This window comes from Haemorhous mexicanus, chromosome 11, assembly GCF_027477595.1.
Source record: "Haemorhous mexicanus isolate bHaeMex1 chromosome 11, bHaeMex1.pri, whole genome shotgun sequence".
Classification (NCBI taxonomy): Eukaryota; Metazoa; Chordata; class Aves; order Passeriformes; family Fringillidae; genus Haemorhous; species Haemorhous mexicanus.
Window position 1 is genome coordinate 4,116,366 of NC_082351.1, and position 16,433 is coordinate 4,132,798.

The following is a 16,433-nucleotide window of genomic DNA, read 5'->3' on the forward strand; positions in this document are numbered from 1 at the left end:
ATTGCAAGGGGTTCAGGTAAGGCCCTGTGATCCAGATGTGAATGGACATGGCCAAACCAGCAGAGGGGCCTGGGGAGCTCTGGGCTGGCTCCTGGTTGCTCTGCACCCGCTTTGCAGGCCCTGTGTGACATCCCTGGTGTGGTGGCTGCACCAGCCAAGGGCCCATTTTGGTTCTCTCAGTTGCACAAAGGAAACCCTCCCTTAATCCCTGGGGAAACCTGCAGCAGGCAGTGCTGCAAATATCCCACGAACACTCTCTCCCTCCTCTCCTCCCAACTGCCCTTCCTCCTTCTGCTGGGACACATCCCAGTTCTCAAGGGCAAACAGCCAGGCCCTCTCAGGACCCACTGCAGCCTTGCTCTCCCCCTCTGCCCTTTCCCCACCAAGGGCACCCTGTGCAGCCACTCCCAGGTTTTGGGACGTGTCTCCCACGGAGGGAACCCAGCAGGACAGCTCAGTACCCGAGTGCCCTGAGCCTGCTCGGGATAATTCCTCTGGGCTGTGCCCATCTTGTCCTGGCTGTGCCTGCAGTGCCAAGCAGCAGACAGGGCAGCTCAAGCCTCAGCAGGGCTCAGGCCCAAAGGCACAGCACTTACCTCCTGTGACTGTGCCTGGCATCGCCTCCCTTCCTGCAGCAGAGGCTGCCAATGAGCCCCTGCTTCCTCTGGGAAATGCTGCCTTTAGCACAGCCTGTCCATCCGCTTCTGGAGATAGCAAGAGGCACTGCAGGATCAGGTGCGGCTGCTCCCCACTGGGAAGGTGGCATCTTCAGCAGCCAGTACTCGTGAAAGATATGATTAAATATCAGGAAATCATATAAAATTTCTGGGGAGGCCAGGGCCCACTTTCATCAAAACACCCACCCTTACTAATCAGACTGTAGATGGAAAATTGCAGGGCATCTCATGCCCTTGGTGCAATTTGTGCTGCCTCTCAGCTGCTGCCAAATGCCTTCCTGCAGAGGCTGGGGAGAAGCTGCAGCAAGGCCAGGCTGAAAACAGCCCTGCAGGGCGTGGAAGCAGCAGCAGGGCAGTGAGGCTGCCATGGATCCCTTCCTGCTGTGCCAGGCACGGCGTGTCCAGATGTGCAGCCAGACCCCCCGGCTGCTGAGCCCCAGGACAAGGCTGAGGGAATGCACCCACCTTGTTCTGCCTGAAGCATTTCCTTCAGCATTTGCCTCATGATTTTGAGTGGCTCATGGGGTTTCTTGTGTCCTGTACCTTTGTTCTTTCCCATTGGAGGACCTTAGGGAAACATTTCCATTTCCCAGGAATGGATCCCACAAAAGCAGGGCTCAGCCTGTGGGGTCAGCAGGGACACACTACTCACCCCTGCGATGGGAGCTGGGCTTCTCTGCAGGAACCAGCAAAGGAGCTTGAAAAGTCCTCCCTGCAGACACCCCTGTAACACAACAGCAAGAGAAGCTTCTGCCATCTCTGCTCACCTGCACGGGCACCACTGAGCCTCAGGAGGGGTGAGGGGATCACACAGGGTGAGGGCACACGCGTGCATGGCTCTGTCCTGGCACCTGCAGCGATGCCAGGATATTGACACTGTTAGGAAAGGAACAAGGAGAACTTGCCTCCAGCATTCTCCAAGAGTTTCAAGCCATCATCCAGCAGGGCATCCAGATAATGCAATTTGCGATCCCAATCTAGAAAGGAGCAGAAACCAGACCCATTTCCATGGTGTGCTGGGATCCCCCTCTGCATCAGGGAAGTGGGCACTGCAAGGGGGTCAGGTAAGGCCGTGGGAGCCACATGTGAATGGACATTGCCAAAGCTGCGGAGAGGCCTGGGCAGCTTTGGGCTAGTTCCTGGTCGATCCCCATTCTTTGAAGGCCCTGTGAGAGATCTCAGGAGGCGCAGCTGGAGCAGCCCAGGGCCCGGGGGCTCTCTCACTGCCACACAGGAAACCCTCACTAAATGCTTGGGGAAATCTGCAGCAGGCAGTGCCACAACTAACCCTCTGTCCCTCTGTCACTCTCTCCTGCTTGCCCACCTGCCTGTGGAACAGCTCCCACAGCCCAAGGGCAAACAGCCAGGCCCTCTCAGGATCCACTGCAGCCTTGCTTTCCCCCTCTGCCCGTTCCCCACAACGGGCAGCTGCTCCCAGGTTTTGGGACGTGTCTCCCATTAAGGGACCTCAGCAGGACAGCTCAGTACCCGAGTGCCCTGAGCCTGCTCGAGATAATTCCTCTGGGCTGTGCCCATCTTGTCCTGGCTGTGCCCGCAGTGCCAAGCAGCAGAGAGGGCAGCTCAAGCCTCAGCAGGGCTCAGGCCCAGAGGCACAGCACTTACCTCCTGTGACTGTCCCTGGCATCGCCTCCCGTCCTGCAGCAGAGGCTGCCAATGAGCCACTGCTTCCTCCAGGAAATGCTGCCTTCAGCACAGCCTCTCCATCTGCTTCTGGAGAAAGGAAAAGGGAGAGCTGGATCCCCTGGGGCTCTTCCCCAATGGAAAGGTGGTATCTACAGGAGGCAATGCCTGTCAAAGGCACAAACCTTCTGGGGAGGCCAGGCCTACTTTCATCAAGACACCCGCCCTCACTGATCAGCCTAGAGACTGGGAAATTGCAGGGGCTCTCAGGGTGTGAATGGCCCTTGGTGCAGTTTTGGCTCCCTGTCAGCTGCTGCCAAATGCCTTCCTGAAGAGGCTGGGGAGAAGCTGCAGCCAGGCCAGGCTGGGAAACCACCTCGCAGGGCATGGAAGCAGCAGCAGGCAGAGGCTGCCATGGATCCCTCCCCTTGTGCTGGGCATGGCATGTCCAGATGTGAAGCCAAAGCCCCCGGCTGCTGAGTCCAAGGGGAAGGCTGAGGGAAATGCACCCACCAGGGGGTCCCTCCAGGTCACTCAGGATCCCCTCTGTGTGTTTGGATGCCTCCAAGGACTTACTGTCTCCTCTAGGTTTGTTCTTCATTCTCAGGGGACCTGAAGAGAAAAACTTCCATTTCCCAGGAATGGATCCCACAGAAGCAGGGCTCAGCCTGTGGGGTCAGCAGGGACACACTACTCACGCCTGCGATTCGAGCTGGGCTTGTGTGCAGTAACATGCAAGGAAGCTGGAGAAGTCCTCCCTGCAGACACCCCTGTAACTCAACAGCCACAGAAGCTTCTGCCATCTCTGCTCCTCTGCACAGGCACCACTGAGCCGCAGGAGCGGTGAGGGGGTGGCGCAGGGCGAGGGCACACACGTGCATGGCTCTGTCCTGGCACCTGCAGCGATGCCCCCCTGGCCGAGCTTTGGGCTCTGAGCTGGCAGCTCTCCCAGAGGGAAAGGCCTTGACCTACCCTGCCCATCTCCCAGAGGCTCAGTCCAGGTCGTGGGCTTGGAAGCCAGATCACCTTCACCAACACGTTCAGCTGCAAAGAAAGGCAGGACAGAACAGCACCCGTGGCACTGCAGGACACCCTCAGGCTGCAGGCAAGGCTCAGCCCTGGGGCACAGCCATAGGCCTGGCCCCTTCCCTATCTGCTCTTCTCCATGGCTGCACAGAGCACACGGAAGGACCCACTGGCATTGCACATGGGAGGAAGATGGACAGCTAAATGCTCCATCCTTCCAATGACAACGATGTTGTGGGATCACTCAGGGCTCCAGAAGGGAGCAGGGCAAGAATTCCAATATCTTTTACCATGAGATCATGCTAAGGGAAATGTCTCATGAGTGAGCTGTTGCCACATAGACATGTATTATTCCCTTAGGAAAGGCACCCGGAGCAATTACCTTCAGCATCCTCCAATATTTTCAAGCTTTCATCCAATATGTCATCCAGATAAAGTAAGTTGCGATCCCAATCTGGAGGGGAGAAGAGATCAGACCAATTTCCTTGCTGTGTTGGGATCCCCATGTCCCTTAGGGAACTGGACACTTCAAGGGGGTCGGGTAAGGCCGTGGGAGCAAGGCGTGAATGAAAAAGGCCTGGCTGCATAGGGGCCTGGGGGGACCTCTGGGCTGGCTCCTGTTCACTCTCGACCCTCTTTCCATGCCCTGTGACACATCCCTGGGGAGGAAACAGGGTCTCCCAGGGCCCATGAGGGCTCTCCCCCACCCCCAGAAGAAAACCTCCCTAAAGGCCTGGGGAAAACCATCCCCAGCCCTTCCCCAGCTGTCCCGGGAAAGGGGAGGCAGGCTGCCGACTCACCTGCTCCCTGCACTTGCAGCGGAGCAGCCTGGGCAGCCCTGGCAGGCAGGGCCACGGCCAGGAGGAGCAGCAGGAAGAGGCGCAGAGCAAGGGCCATGGTGCCTTGCCCTCTGCCAGTCCCGCAGCTCTTGCTGCCACCGCTGTCCTGACACCGCTGTCCCAATGTCAGCACCACTGCTGCCACCGCCGCTGCTGCCGCAACAGTTGTGCTCAGGGACTGACTGCTCGGTCCTTGTGCTGCTGTGCAACCACGGGGCTCTGGGACCTCTGTGACCTCAGAGCCTGCTGTGACCTCAGGGCCAGGGTGGAGTTGTGTGGGGAGTGGGATCTGTCTTCTCTGGGAGGGAGCTCATCCTGCCCAGCTGCTCTGTCCAAGGGTTGTGACAAAGTCCCATCCCCGCTGATCTCACAGGCTTTGTCATGAAGGGATGGAGAGCAGCCCTGCCAAGAATGACTTGTGGGTGCTGCTAGATGAGAGGCTGGACATGAGCCAGGCATGTGCATCCAAAGGAGAGTGCCCAGCAGCTTGAAGGAGGTGATTCCACCCCTCTGCTCTGGTGACACTCCACCTGGAGTACTGTCTAAGAGGTTTTACAGGGACTTCTTTGAGCCATTGAGATGTTTGACAAGAGGATCCGTGTTTATTCCTGAAAGAATTTTTTTCCACGGTTGTTGACATAGAAACCTGAAAAAAGAAGGATAAATAGGAGAAACGTGTAACTGCCTAATCCAAGAAGCACTTTGCTTGTCTCTCGTGACCGATGAGCAAAGTGTAAACTTAGGAGCTTTGTAAGAATGTAGAAAAAGCAGGCATGCTACAATAGAAACAGGGTTTGAAGCCTTCTGGAAACGGAGTATGTGTTTTTGCATTGTCTCCGGCTCTACCACGTCAGAGTACTGCATCCAGCTCTGGGTTCCCCACACAGGAAGGACATGGTCACGTTGGTTCTAGTCCGGAGGAGGGACAAAATTCTCCGAGAGCTGGCGCCCTTCTGCTTTGGAGACAGGCTGGGAGAGCTGGCGGTGTTCAGCCTGGAAGAGAGCAGACTCCAGGGACACCTGATTGCTGCCTTTCAGGACATTAGGGGAGCTTGTAAAAGAGATGGGACAGAATTTTTAGTAGAGCCTTTTGTGACCAGACAGAGGGGGAATGGTTTTCATCTAAAAGATGGACGATTCAGACTAGATGAAAGAAAGCCATATTTTACATGGGAGGTTTTGAAACCCTGGCACAAGTATCTCAGAGAGGTGGACATCCATCCCTGCAGACATTCAAGCTCATGCTCTGAGCCTCCTGACCTAGTTAAAGGTGTCCCTGCTCACTACAAGGCATTGGACTAGATGGCCTCTAGAAGTCCCTTCCAAGCCAAGCCATTCTGTGCTCCTGTGCACCAGCAAAGCAGGGCTGGGTCAGTGCTGGGGTGATTATGCTGGCCCCTGTATTTTGGTAGTTGTGTCATTTAGCAATTGGCCACAACAGGATTCATGGGCATCGCAGTGAAATCTGCAAATAACCCACAGTGTGCTCAAGGAGAAACAGGAGAGGGGCAGAGCTTCCACTTCCAGTAAATGCCAGCATTTTGCTGCCCATTCCTTGTAAAGAAATAAAGGAATGTCCTGAAGATCCTCCCTTCATGTGGGTGCATTATTGGCTGTATCCGTACTTGTGTTCTGTCAAACAGGTAAGTTGTTACAGCTTCTTGCCCCATTTATCACTGGATAAAACCCAAATACTGCATTGCTCCTTGTCTACTTTCTTCCAAGTCAAGGCAAATTTTGTTCATGATTGAGTGGGACGTATTCATGTGTTCACAAGCAAATTCTTCTTGCCATTCCCACAGTGGCAAGATTGCTTTGTGGATTTGCTCTAATCAGACTGCAAGCAAGGCCTGCTTCTCACTAGAATTAAAGCTGATGCATTGGGAGGCAAAGTCTTGAGGAATTTGTCCTGGTGTCTGGCACTGTAGAGAGTTGTTTTGTAATGAAATGACATCTGAAGACAGGTGTAGTCTACCCTGCTTCTGGCATACTAGAAGTGAAAAAACCGACTTTGAAACAGGATTTTACCCTTTCTTCCTGCTCCTCCTCCTCCTCCTCCCAGGAATTTTCATCTCTGAGGTCTAAGCTCTTCAGCTGCCTCACAAACACTGTTTTAATTCAGGCAGGCATCCATGCATTGATCCCAAATCAGTACTGTGGCTGTGGAGCCTGAAGCAATGTAGGTTTATAGGACGAAAAATAATAATAATCCATTCCCAGGTAAAGCCAAGCATTTCCCAAGCAACTCTACCTATCCTCAGGGATGTTTCAAAAAGGATCATTGTAGAAGCTGGGAGGGGGGAGAAAGGGTGTCATCAAAATTAAAAACACAGCTTGCTGAGATTGTTCTATGCCTATTAAAAGAGAGTCAAAATTGTTAATCTATGGAACATTCACTAAGAACTGGATGAGAGATTGTCAAAATAATTGCTTGGGGAATAAAAAAACATCTATGCAAATAAGTTTACATGTAGATAATAGGTAAATCATCATGCTAAGAAAAAAACCAGACCTGCCAAAACTAAAACCAATAGGGCTGTTTTATCTGTCTCCATACAAAAAAATTGCTGAAATGAATCAGAGATCCTCAAGACCAGTACTATGTAGAGGAGCCTCCAGGTATTGGGGAAAAAATGAAGGAAACTGTAGTGTGCAATTCACAGAAGTAGCCTGGAATTTATTGGTGGATTTGTTGCAAACTTTCTGAGAGCAGACTGGAAAAGCATAGAGGCTGGTCAGCCCATGTGTGGGCATATACAGCAGTGTGAGGGATGATTCTGGGACCAAGTGCAGGGAGAAAATGCAGCACACAATTACTGGGACCATCTCTTTGCTGGCTGCAGACTTTTTATCAGTCTGTCCCCTGGGGCTGGGGGAGCTGTCACGGGGCAGGGAGGGCCAGGGCTGGCAGGGGCTGCTCAGGGATGGGTTTGGCCCGTGTGCCTCAAAGCAGCGACTGCCCAAGCAGCTGCGCTGGCCCCGGGCTCTCCTCCCGGCCTGCTGGGCTTGGCTGGGAGGCACAGCCTGTGCCAAGGGGCGGCAAGGTGCCTGCAGGCCCCAGCTCGGGGGGAAACGGAGAGCGTCCTGCCCGGATCCAGCGTGCTGCCAGCTCAGCAGTGCAGCACAGCACGGGCTCACACTCCCCATTGCTCCCACAGGTGCAGCCGGCCCCACAGCACGTGTTCCCCATTCCCAGAAGGTGTGTGAAAAATGCCCATCACTTGTTTTTAAAATTTTTAAAGTTTATTAGTAATAAAATGGGTTTTAAAATCGCAATATAATTAGTGTAATTAAAATTTTGGACAATTTGGATTAGGACAACATGAGACAATCAAAACAGAGAGTTACAGACATCCGGTACCTTTTCCTGGGCAGCATAAGCCCGAAAAAGGACTCATGTTAACAGAGGATTTACCCTTCCAAACAATAATCTGCTGCATATTCACACATCTCATACACGATGCATAAATTCCATTCAAACACAGGATTCTGTCTGGTCATCGTCACTTTCTTCCTCTTCATCCTAACAGTGCCTTCATGGCTGAGTGAGGCAGGAAGAAGTTCGTTTCCTCTGACAGGAGAGCAATAAATTCTCTTTCTCTGAAAGACCTAGGTGTCCTGTGGCTGCTATCACACTGCGAGTCTTTAAAAAAGTATCTTACATAGCGTAGTTTCTATTTTAACATTATGGTAAAACATAAAACTATATTTAACACGCTACTTAGGAAAATTAATACAGCATAAGTTACTAACAGAACACATATAATATTCATTTTAATATTTGCAAAAAGCCAAACATAAAATACGCATTTTTCACAGGGGCTCGGAAGGGGTTGCTGTTGGGGAACACTCTCTTTGCTTGAGATAACGGCAAGTTTCGCCTTCTCTTTCTGCCAGGAAGGGATTTGGAAGTGCTAAACTGAAACCTGACTGAGAGCTTCCCTGTTGCGTTGCATGTTTTTGACTGTAATTAGGTCCTAGTAGTCAGTTTAAAAACTCCCCCTTATTTTGTATTGTAAAAGCCCCCCTTTATTTTGTACTATTAAAGCATACTAATGAGTTACTCCATTCCCCCCTGAGTTGTTGGTTGTGCCCTGGTTGTCCATCTCCCCAAAGACCTGCCCTTTTGTCCCTGTTCCTCCTCCCATTGAATGTCAATCCCTCCCCAAGCCTGCCCCTTTCTCTAGAAACTTCCCTATCAATTTGGTATCCCCTGAAACCCCATTGGTTTGTTTAAGTTGTCCTCCTCCCCTGTAATGTCCTGTTGGTTTAAACCTTGTATTCCCCGCCTTGTGTTCCACCCTCAGTTTCTCCCAATTGGCCAGAGATTGAATCCTGCCCTGGGACCTCCTCAGTTTAGAAATTGGTCTGTGCCTTTACTTCAGCGTTTTTCTGTCCCTTACTCTCTGGGCAGTGAGCATACAGAAAACCTCTCCCTGTTTCTTCTCCCTATGCCCAATGCCGCCCACCTGTGCTGTAAAGCAGCTGTGCCCTGCAGCCAAAGCCCAGAGCCGAGAGTTTTCTGGGGGCAGCCCACGCTCGCTGTTGGTGTTGGCAGCTAGTCAGAGTGCAGAAATCCAGCACTGCAGCACTTCCCAAATCAGCTCTTCTGTTGCAATACAGAGATGGAGCTGTCACCCCAGTGTCCGGGTGCTAGCAGCAGCAAAGCCCAGCCGGCACCAGCCCTGGCTGAGCTCCATGCCCAGGGGCAGCCGTGGATGCCACGGTGTGGGCAGGCAGGAGCCAGGCAGGGGCTGCTGTGAGCAGCAGCAGCAGGGCCCCGAGGGCTGGGGGAGCCCATGCTGAGCGTCCCTGGGCCAAGGGCACATTTCCTTCCCTGGGATCATGTCAGACTGGATCTCCTCCAGTGGCAAGTTCAGGAAAAGAGGGAAGCCATCAGTAGGTGCTAGCCTTGAGAACAATGGTGTGAAGCTGGACTCTGAAGGAAGTCCTTCATAGCCTGAGGGATGAGCTCAGAGGCCCACAGACACTGGGCCTGTGGCAGCCCCGGATCTCTTTCGAGCAGAGTGGGGATTTGCCCCCCAGGCCTCACCTGTTCGCCCAGGGACACTTGGTGAACACACACACAGAAGATGGTTCAGCACTGTTGCTGCCCCCTGAGTGTTATGTTTGGGGCCCTCTAAAGGCATGCAGGGCCTTTGGGTCACCTCTGTGCTGTGCAGGGGACTGAGGACACCAAAAAGTTGTGCAGGGGATTTAATGTATGTCCAAAGGTGTGCAGGGGCCGAGGGACAGCTGTAAATTGAGCAGGGCTTGGGGGTCTCTATGAGGCACACAGAGGGAGTTTCGGACGGCTGAGGACCCCCATAGGATGTGCAGTGGGTTAGGGTGTCCCCTAATGCGAGCAGCTCCCCTGATGGCCTGTGGTGCATTATATTTCTAAGCTATGGCCTCAAGTCCTTCACTTCTTAAATGCGGGCCAAAGGCCAGCACATCACACAGCAGGGACTCGGTGTCAGCGTGGCAGGGCTGCTGCTGCCTGCAATAGGGGGAATCACCAACTTGTGGAATTGACATTGCTGTTGTACGTAGAACCACGAAAAGTTTCACTTGTCCAATATTGTAAGAGTCACTTGTGTGAAAAAACACAACACTGCAAAGATCTACTGGGAGGGACATACTCTCCTGGCTGGAAAGGCACCTCTTGAGATCCATTCCATTCCCACAAAATCCTTCCCCAGCCATGAGGTCACAGCAGGCCATGAGGTCACAGAGGTCCCAGAGCCCCATGGTTTCACAGCAGCACAAGGACTGAGCAGTCAGTCCCTGAGCACAACTGTTGCGGCAGCAGCGGCGGTGGCAGCAGTGGTGCTGACATTGGGACAGCGGTGTCAGGACAGCGGTGGCAGCAAGAGCTGCGGGACTGGCAGAGGGCAAGGCACCATGGCCCTTGCTCTGCGCCTCTTCCTGCTGCTCCTCCTGGCCGTGGCCCTGCCTGCCAGGGCTGCCCAGGCTGCTCCACTGCAAGTGCAGGGAGCAGGTGAGCCGGCAGCCTGGCTCCCCTTTCCCGGGACAGCATTCCCTGCTCCCCGGGAAGGGCTGGGGATGGTTTTCCCCAGGCCTTTAGGGAGGGTTTCCACTGGGGGAGGGAGAGAGCCCCCACGGGGCTGGGGCTGGCCCCATTTCCTCTCCAGGGATGTGTCACAGGGCCTGCAAAGAGGGTGGAAAATGTGCAGGAGGAGTCCATAGGTCCACCCAGGCTCCTGTGCAGCTTTGGCCTTGTCCATTGACATCTGTCTCCCACAAAATTACCCACCCACTTGCAGGTCTCATTTTCCTAAGTCAGAGGTCGACCCTAGCATACCATGGAACTGGTTCTGCTTTTTGCTCTCTTCTAGATTGGGATCACAACATGGTTTATATGGATAAGCTGGTAAATGACAGTATGAATATTCTAGGGCATGGTGTAGACAAGTTCTGTGTGTGCCTTTCCTGACCAAATAAACAGTGTCCATGTGGCAAGAGCTCACTCATGTGCCCTTTCCCTAAACATAAGCTCAGTGTTGAAGGAATCTGTAAATCTTGCCCAGCTCCCTTCTGGAGGCCTGAGGGATCCCACAGAATTGATGTCAGTAGGAGAAAGAAGCATTTAGCTGTCCATCTTCCTCCCGTGTGCAATGCCAGTGTGTCCTTCCGTGTGCTCTGTGCAGCCACGGAGAAGAGCAGAGAGGGAAGGGGCCGGGCCCAGGGCTGTGTCCCGGGGCTGAGCCTTTCACAGCTCTTGTGCCAGCCCCAGGGTGCCTGAGCTGCTCCTGCTGCCACTGCCAAGGCCTGGCCCTGCCTGGGGCTGGGTTTAGAGATGCTGGCACCTCCAGGGAGCCCTTCCTTTCCCAACTGCTCTGCAAGGAGCTCCTTCCATGCCAGTGAGGGGCCAATGCAGGCACGTGGTCCCCCTTCCACTGCTCCTGAGTGGAAGGCAGAGCTGAGGGAGTGCCTTGGAGGGCACCAATCACCCAGGTGCCCTCACTGCCACTTGAGCCTGAAGGAGGAATGGAACAGCTTTCCATTAAGGTACTCCTAGATGGAATAACCCCGACACAAGAGGCAAGCAATCTCTGCAGGCAGCCAAACTTCTGGACAAGAAGCTGAGTGCTATGGAGGGGTGCCGTGGTGGGTGCATTTCCTTCAGCCTTCCCCTGGGGCTCAGTAGCCAGTGGCTTTGACTGCACTTCTGGACACCCCGGGCACAGCACAGCGGGAAGGGATCCATGGCAGCTTCGCTGCCCCGCTGCTGCTTTCTCACCCTGCAGGGCTGTTTCCCGTCTGCCTTTAAAAGCAGCCCCTGAGATGATAATGCACAAAGCAATTTGTTTTTATAGGGCTGTCATTGCAAAAAACCTTCCAATTTTGTCACGCAAAACAGAAACAACTTCCTTTGGGCTACATCTGGAAGGCTTGTAAATGTGTTCCAGAGACTCATGATAGGACCAAGTCTGATTAACACAATTTAATGTCATGAAGTGCAAGATGTTAGTTATCCAATAAAATATTCAGAGTAATTAAATGCCATGGAGCGGGAAAGGGCTCTGCATTGGAATGACAGGAAACAGACACAGAGGCAGGATGGACAAGTTTCCCAGCCAAACCAGACCAGAAGCACTGGGAGCACAAAGGGACACACCCAGGAGGCCCAGCAGCTCCTTGCTGAGGGCCCATTTCATGCAAGAGCTGGCACTCAGAATATTAAATCAATTAAAAGGGTGGGGGGAGGCGGCAGTGAGATGGCCTCAGAGCTTCAACTCTGCACTCTGCTTTTGTCACCAACATTATCCATGTTCCTGTACTTGTTTTCCTGGAGAATTTGCAGTCAACAGAGCTTCAGTCCCTTTGATCAAATCAGTCTTCAGTGCAGCTCGGGGCTGGGTCAGTCATTTAGACTCGAGCACTGACTGGGGTCCAGGCAGCAAAAGAACATTACCTACAGACCACCCACATAGCTTTTCATATTAATCAGCACAAAGCCTTTATTTTTGCAAACTGAGGGATGCTGGGGGGATCTTTGCACCATCAGGCCAAGGTACAGGGCTCTGGATCCTGGGAAGGAACAGAGTCAGCCCCCTTGAGTGGGAGAAGGCACGGCCTCAGCTGTGGCCCCGGGTGCCTCCTGCGGCCCGGCCCTGGCTGTAAATGTGTTGGGCTGCAGCACAGGGCCAGGGCGGAGCTCAGCAGCCTCAGCAGAGCCCAGGGCCGCGGCCCTTCCCTGCCGGGGCCCGAGGCTGGCCCGGCCTGAGCAGCCCGGAGTGGCCGCAGGGGATGGGCTCCGCCCGCCCGCTGTGCCCACAGGCCGGGCCCGAGGCTTTGCAAGAGGCTTTCTCCCAGCTCTGCAAAACCTCGGCCAAGGGACCCTTTGCTGTGCTGAGAAGCGTAAAAAACCCCCTCAAATGTAACCCCGCTGCATTCCTCATGAGGGATCCCAGCACACCTTAGGAAAGGCCATCAATACTCCTTTGTGCTTCATAAGGGATCACTGCACCCTCAGCAGAAACCCAAAAAATTCTCTGTGTGCCTCATGAGGTGCAGGCCCAGATGATCCCAGGGAAGGAAATGTGGAAATGTGCCCTCGGCCCAGGGACGCTCAGCATTGGCTCCCCCAGCCCTCGGGGCCCTGCCGCTGCTCACAGCAGCCCTTGCCTGGCTCCTGCCTGCCCACACTGTGGCATCCACGGCTGCCCCTGGGCATGGAGCTCAGCCAGGGCTGGTGCCGGCTGGGCTTTGCTGCTGCTACCATCCGGACAGAGATGTAACAACTCCATATTTTATTCCAAGAAAAAATGGGGGCCAAGCCCTGCCCAGGCAGACACAGCCTGCCAACCTTCACTCCTGGCCAGGGAAAAGGACCAGGGGGCTCAGGGGCAGAGGGTCTCTTTTTGGAGGTGTGGGTTTTGGGAAGGGCTCGTGACGGTGCTGCAGCCATGGCAGGGCAGATAGGGGCATAAGTGGACAGCTGGGATCACAGGGGAAGCTTTCTCTGCCCGAATTGTTAGGCTCCTCTTCTGAAGATGCACAGGAGCACCTGAGGAGAGAGGAGGTGGCTGAGGCCGCAGCTGCCAGTGGCACACAGGGACCCTCCTGCACAGCAGGGCCCAGGGCTGGCAAGGCTCCCCAGCATGGCTGGAGCTGCTGGCACAGCCTGGCCCAGCTGCACAGCTGCCCCTCACGGCCCCGGCGAGCAGGGGACGGCTCTGGGCAGGGTCCCTGGCCAGGAGCAGGCCCCAGAGCGCCTCTGCCTTTCCAGGGCAAGCTCATCCCTGCTCTTTCTCCTGCCCACTTTGCTTTGCCTCTGCCCTGTGCCCCTGGGGCTGCTCTTGGCCAGGCAGCCTCAGTGGGAGCAAGCACTGGCTGCAGCCCCAGCGGGCCCCTCAGGACAAAGCCCAGCAATGAAGAGGCTACAGAAAGCACTGGGCAGCAGCAGAACCCTCAGCAGAGTTCTTTGGACAGCCATGGACTGGCCACAACTCCACTGCAGCCTCACTGGGAATGCTCCCTGACTATGAGCAGCCTTTAAAGGAAGCTGTGTGAGGTAGAGAATCACAAAACACTCACTCTTTTCTCTTCCAGCAATACTAGATTCTGGCACCGAACATCATCAGGCAAAGTGCTGCACCAGCCACAATGGCCATAAACTTAGTCAAACAAGATGTTCCCGAGCAGAAAACTCTTCTCCCGATGTTGTCAGCTTGTGTTGAGGTGCCAGCTGCATCTGTGGGAGCAATGGGGAGCGTGAGCCTGTGCTGTGCTGCACTGCTGAGCAGGCAGCATGGTGGATCCAGACAGGACGTTCTTGCTCCCTGTTTCCCCCCGAGCTGGGGCCTGCAGGCACCTTGCTGCCCCTTGGCACAGGACAGCTGAGTAGGCGAACCGCTGAGCCTGTGCACCATAATTCCTCTCTGCTGTGCCCTTCTGCTCCAGGCAATACATGTCAAAGACATAGATAAGGACAAGGAAAATGCCCATTACTTTGGAGCTGCTCCAGGTCCCTCTGTCCTGCAAACAGCTGCCTCTCTGCATCTACACAGAGAGCAGGAAATCACAAGGTATCTCAGGCACGTGGTGCAGTTTGGGCTCTCTATCAGCAGACGCCAAATACCTTCTTGCAGAGGCTGGGGAGAAGCTGCAGCCAGGCCAGGCTGGGGAACAGCCCTGCAGGGTGTGGAAGCAGCAGCGGGGCAGTGAGGCTGCCATGGATCCCTTTCCCACAGTGCCGGGCACCCCGTGTCCAGATGTGCAGTCAAAGCCCCCGGCTGCTGAGCCCCAGGGGAAGGCTGAGGGAAATGCACCCACCACGCTGGCTGTCCACATCACTCCGTTTTTTTTCCAGACGGCTGGATTCCTCCAAGGACGTACTAGCTCCTATAGGTTTGTTCTTCCTTCTCAGGAGACCTTAAGAGAAATATTTCCATTTCCCAGAAATGAATCCCCCAAAAGCAGGGCTCAGCCTGTGTGGTCAGCAGGGACACACTACTCACGCTTGCGATGGGAACTGCGCTTGCGTGCAACATCCAGCAAAGGACCTGGGAAAGTCCTCCCTGCAGACACCCCTGTAACTCAACAGCCACAGAAGCTTCTGCCATCTCTGCTCCTCTGCACAGGCACCACTGAGCCGCAGGAGCGGTGAGGGGATGGCGCAGGGCGAGGGCACACATGTGCATGGCTCCGCCTGGCACCTGCAGCGATGCCCCCCTGGCCGAGCTTTGGGCTCTGAGCTGGCAGCTCTCCCAGAGGGAAAGGCCTTGACCTATGCTCACCATGTCTCCGGGGCTCAATAATGACTATTGGTTGGGAATCCAGATCATCTTCATTAACAGGATCCTCTTTGTAAAAAGCATCATCGTCATCATCAGGATCTTCTTCATAATCAGGTTCATCTGAAAAGAAAGGACAGAACCACTGCCGTGACACTGCTGAAGATTCTCCTTCAGGCCCGAGTGGCAGTGAGGGCACCTAGGTGATTGGTGCCCTCCAAGGCACTCCCTTGGCTCTGCCTTCCACTCAGGAGCAGTGGAAGGGGGACCACGTGCCTGCAGTGGCCCCACACTGGGGTGGAAGGAGCTCCTTGCTAGGCAGTCGAGGCAGAAAGGACTCCCTGGAGGTGCCAGCATCTCTAAACCCAGCCCAGGCAGGGCCAGGCCTTGGCAGTGGCAGCAGGAGCAGCTCAGGCTCCCTGGGGCTGGTACAGGAACTGTGAAAGCCTCAGTCCCGGGACACAACCCTGGGCCCGGCCCCTTCCCTCTCTGCTCTTCTCCGTGGCTGCACAGAGCACACGGAAGGACACACTGGCATTGCACACGGGAGGGAGGTGGACAGCTAAATACGTCCTCCCATTGACAGTGATCCTGTGGGTTCATGGTTGGGCACAAGAGGAGAAATTTGGAGGCCAGGATTTCCAGAATCCATCAAACTTTGGAGGATCTTAAGGGAAATGACGCGGGAACATTACTCTGGGCAATGATTACCCTGTTAGGAAAGGGTTGTTGATAGCCCACCTCCACCAAGGTCCAAGATCCTTAAGCCGTGCTTTATCAGGGTTTCCAAATGACGCAAGTCAGAATCCCAGTCTAGAAAGGAGCACAGTTGGGTACCATCCCATGATGTGCTGGGATCCCCTTCTTCTACAGGGAACCCAGCACTCCAAGGAGGTCAGATGATGCTGTGTGCCAGGAGTGCCAAGCTGCAGAGAGGGCAGCTCAAGCCTCAGCAGGGCTCAGGCCCAGAGGCACAGCAATTGCCTCCTGTGAATGTGCTGGGCATCGCCTCCCTTCCTGCAGCAGAGGCTGCCAATGAGCCCCTGCTTCCTCTGGGAAACTGAGCCTTCAGCACAGCCTCTCTTTCCATCTCTGTAGGAAGGAAAAGGGAGAACAGGATCAGGTGGGTGTGTTCCCAATGGGAAGGTGGCATCTTCAGGAGGCAATGCTTGTCAAAGTCATTAATAACATTCAGGAAATCATCCAAGCCTTGGAGCGGGGCCAGGGCTCTTCCTTCTGCAAACCACCACCCCTCCTGATCTGCCCAGAGATCTGCCAGGCAATTGCAGGTGATCTTAAGGCATGTCCGGCCCCTGGTGCAATTTGGGCTCCCTGTCAGCTGATGCCAAATGCCTTCCTGCAGAGGCTGGGGAGAAGCTGCAGCCAGGCCAGGCTGGGGAACAGCCCTGCAGGGTGCTGAAGCAGCAGCAGGGCAGCGAGGCTGCCATGGATCCCCTCCCGCTGTGCTTGGCACGGCGTGTCCAGCT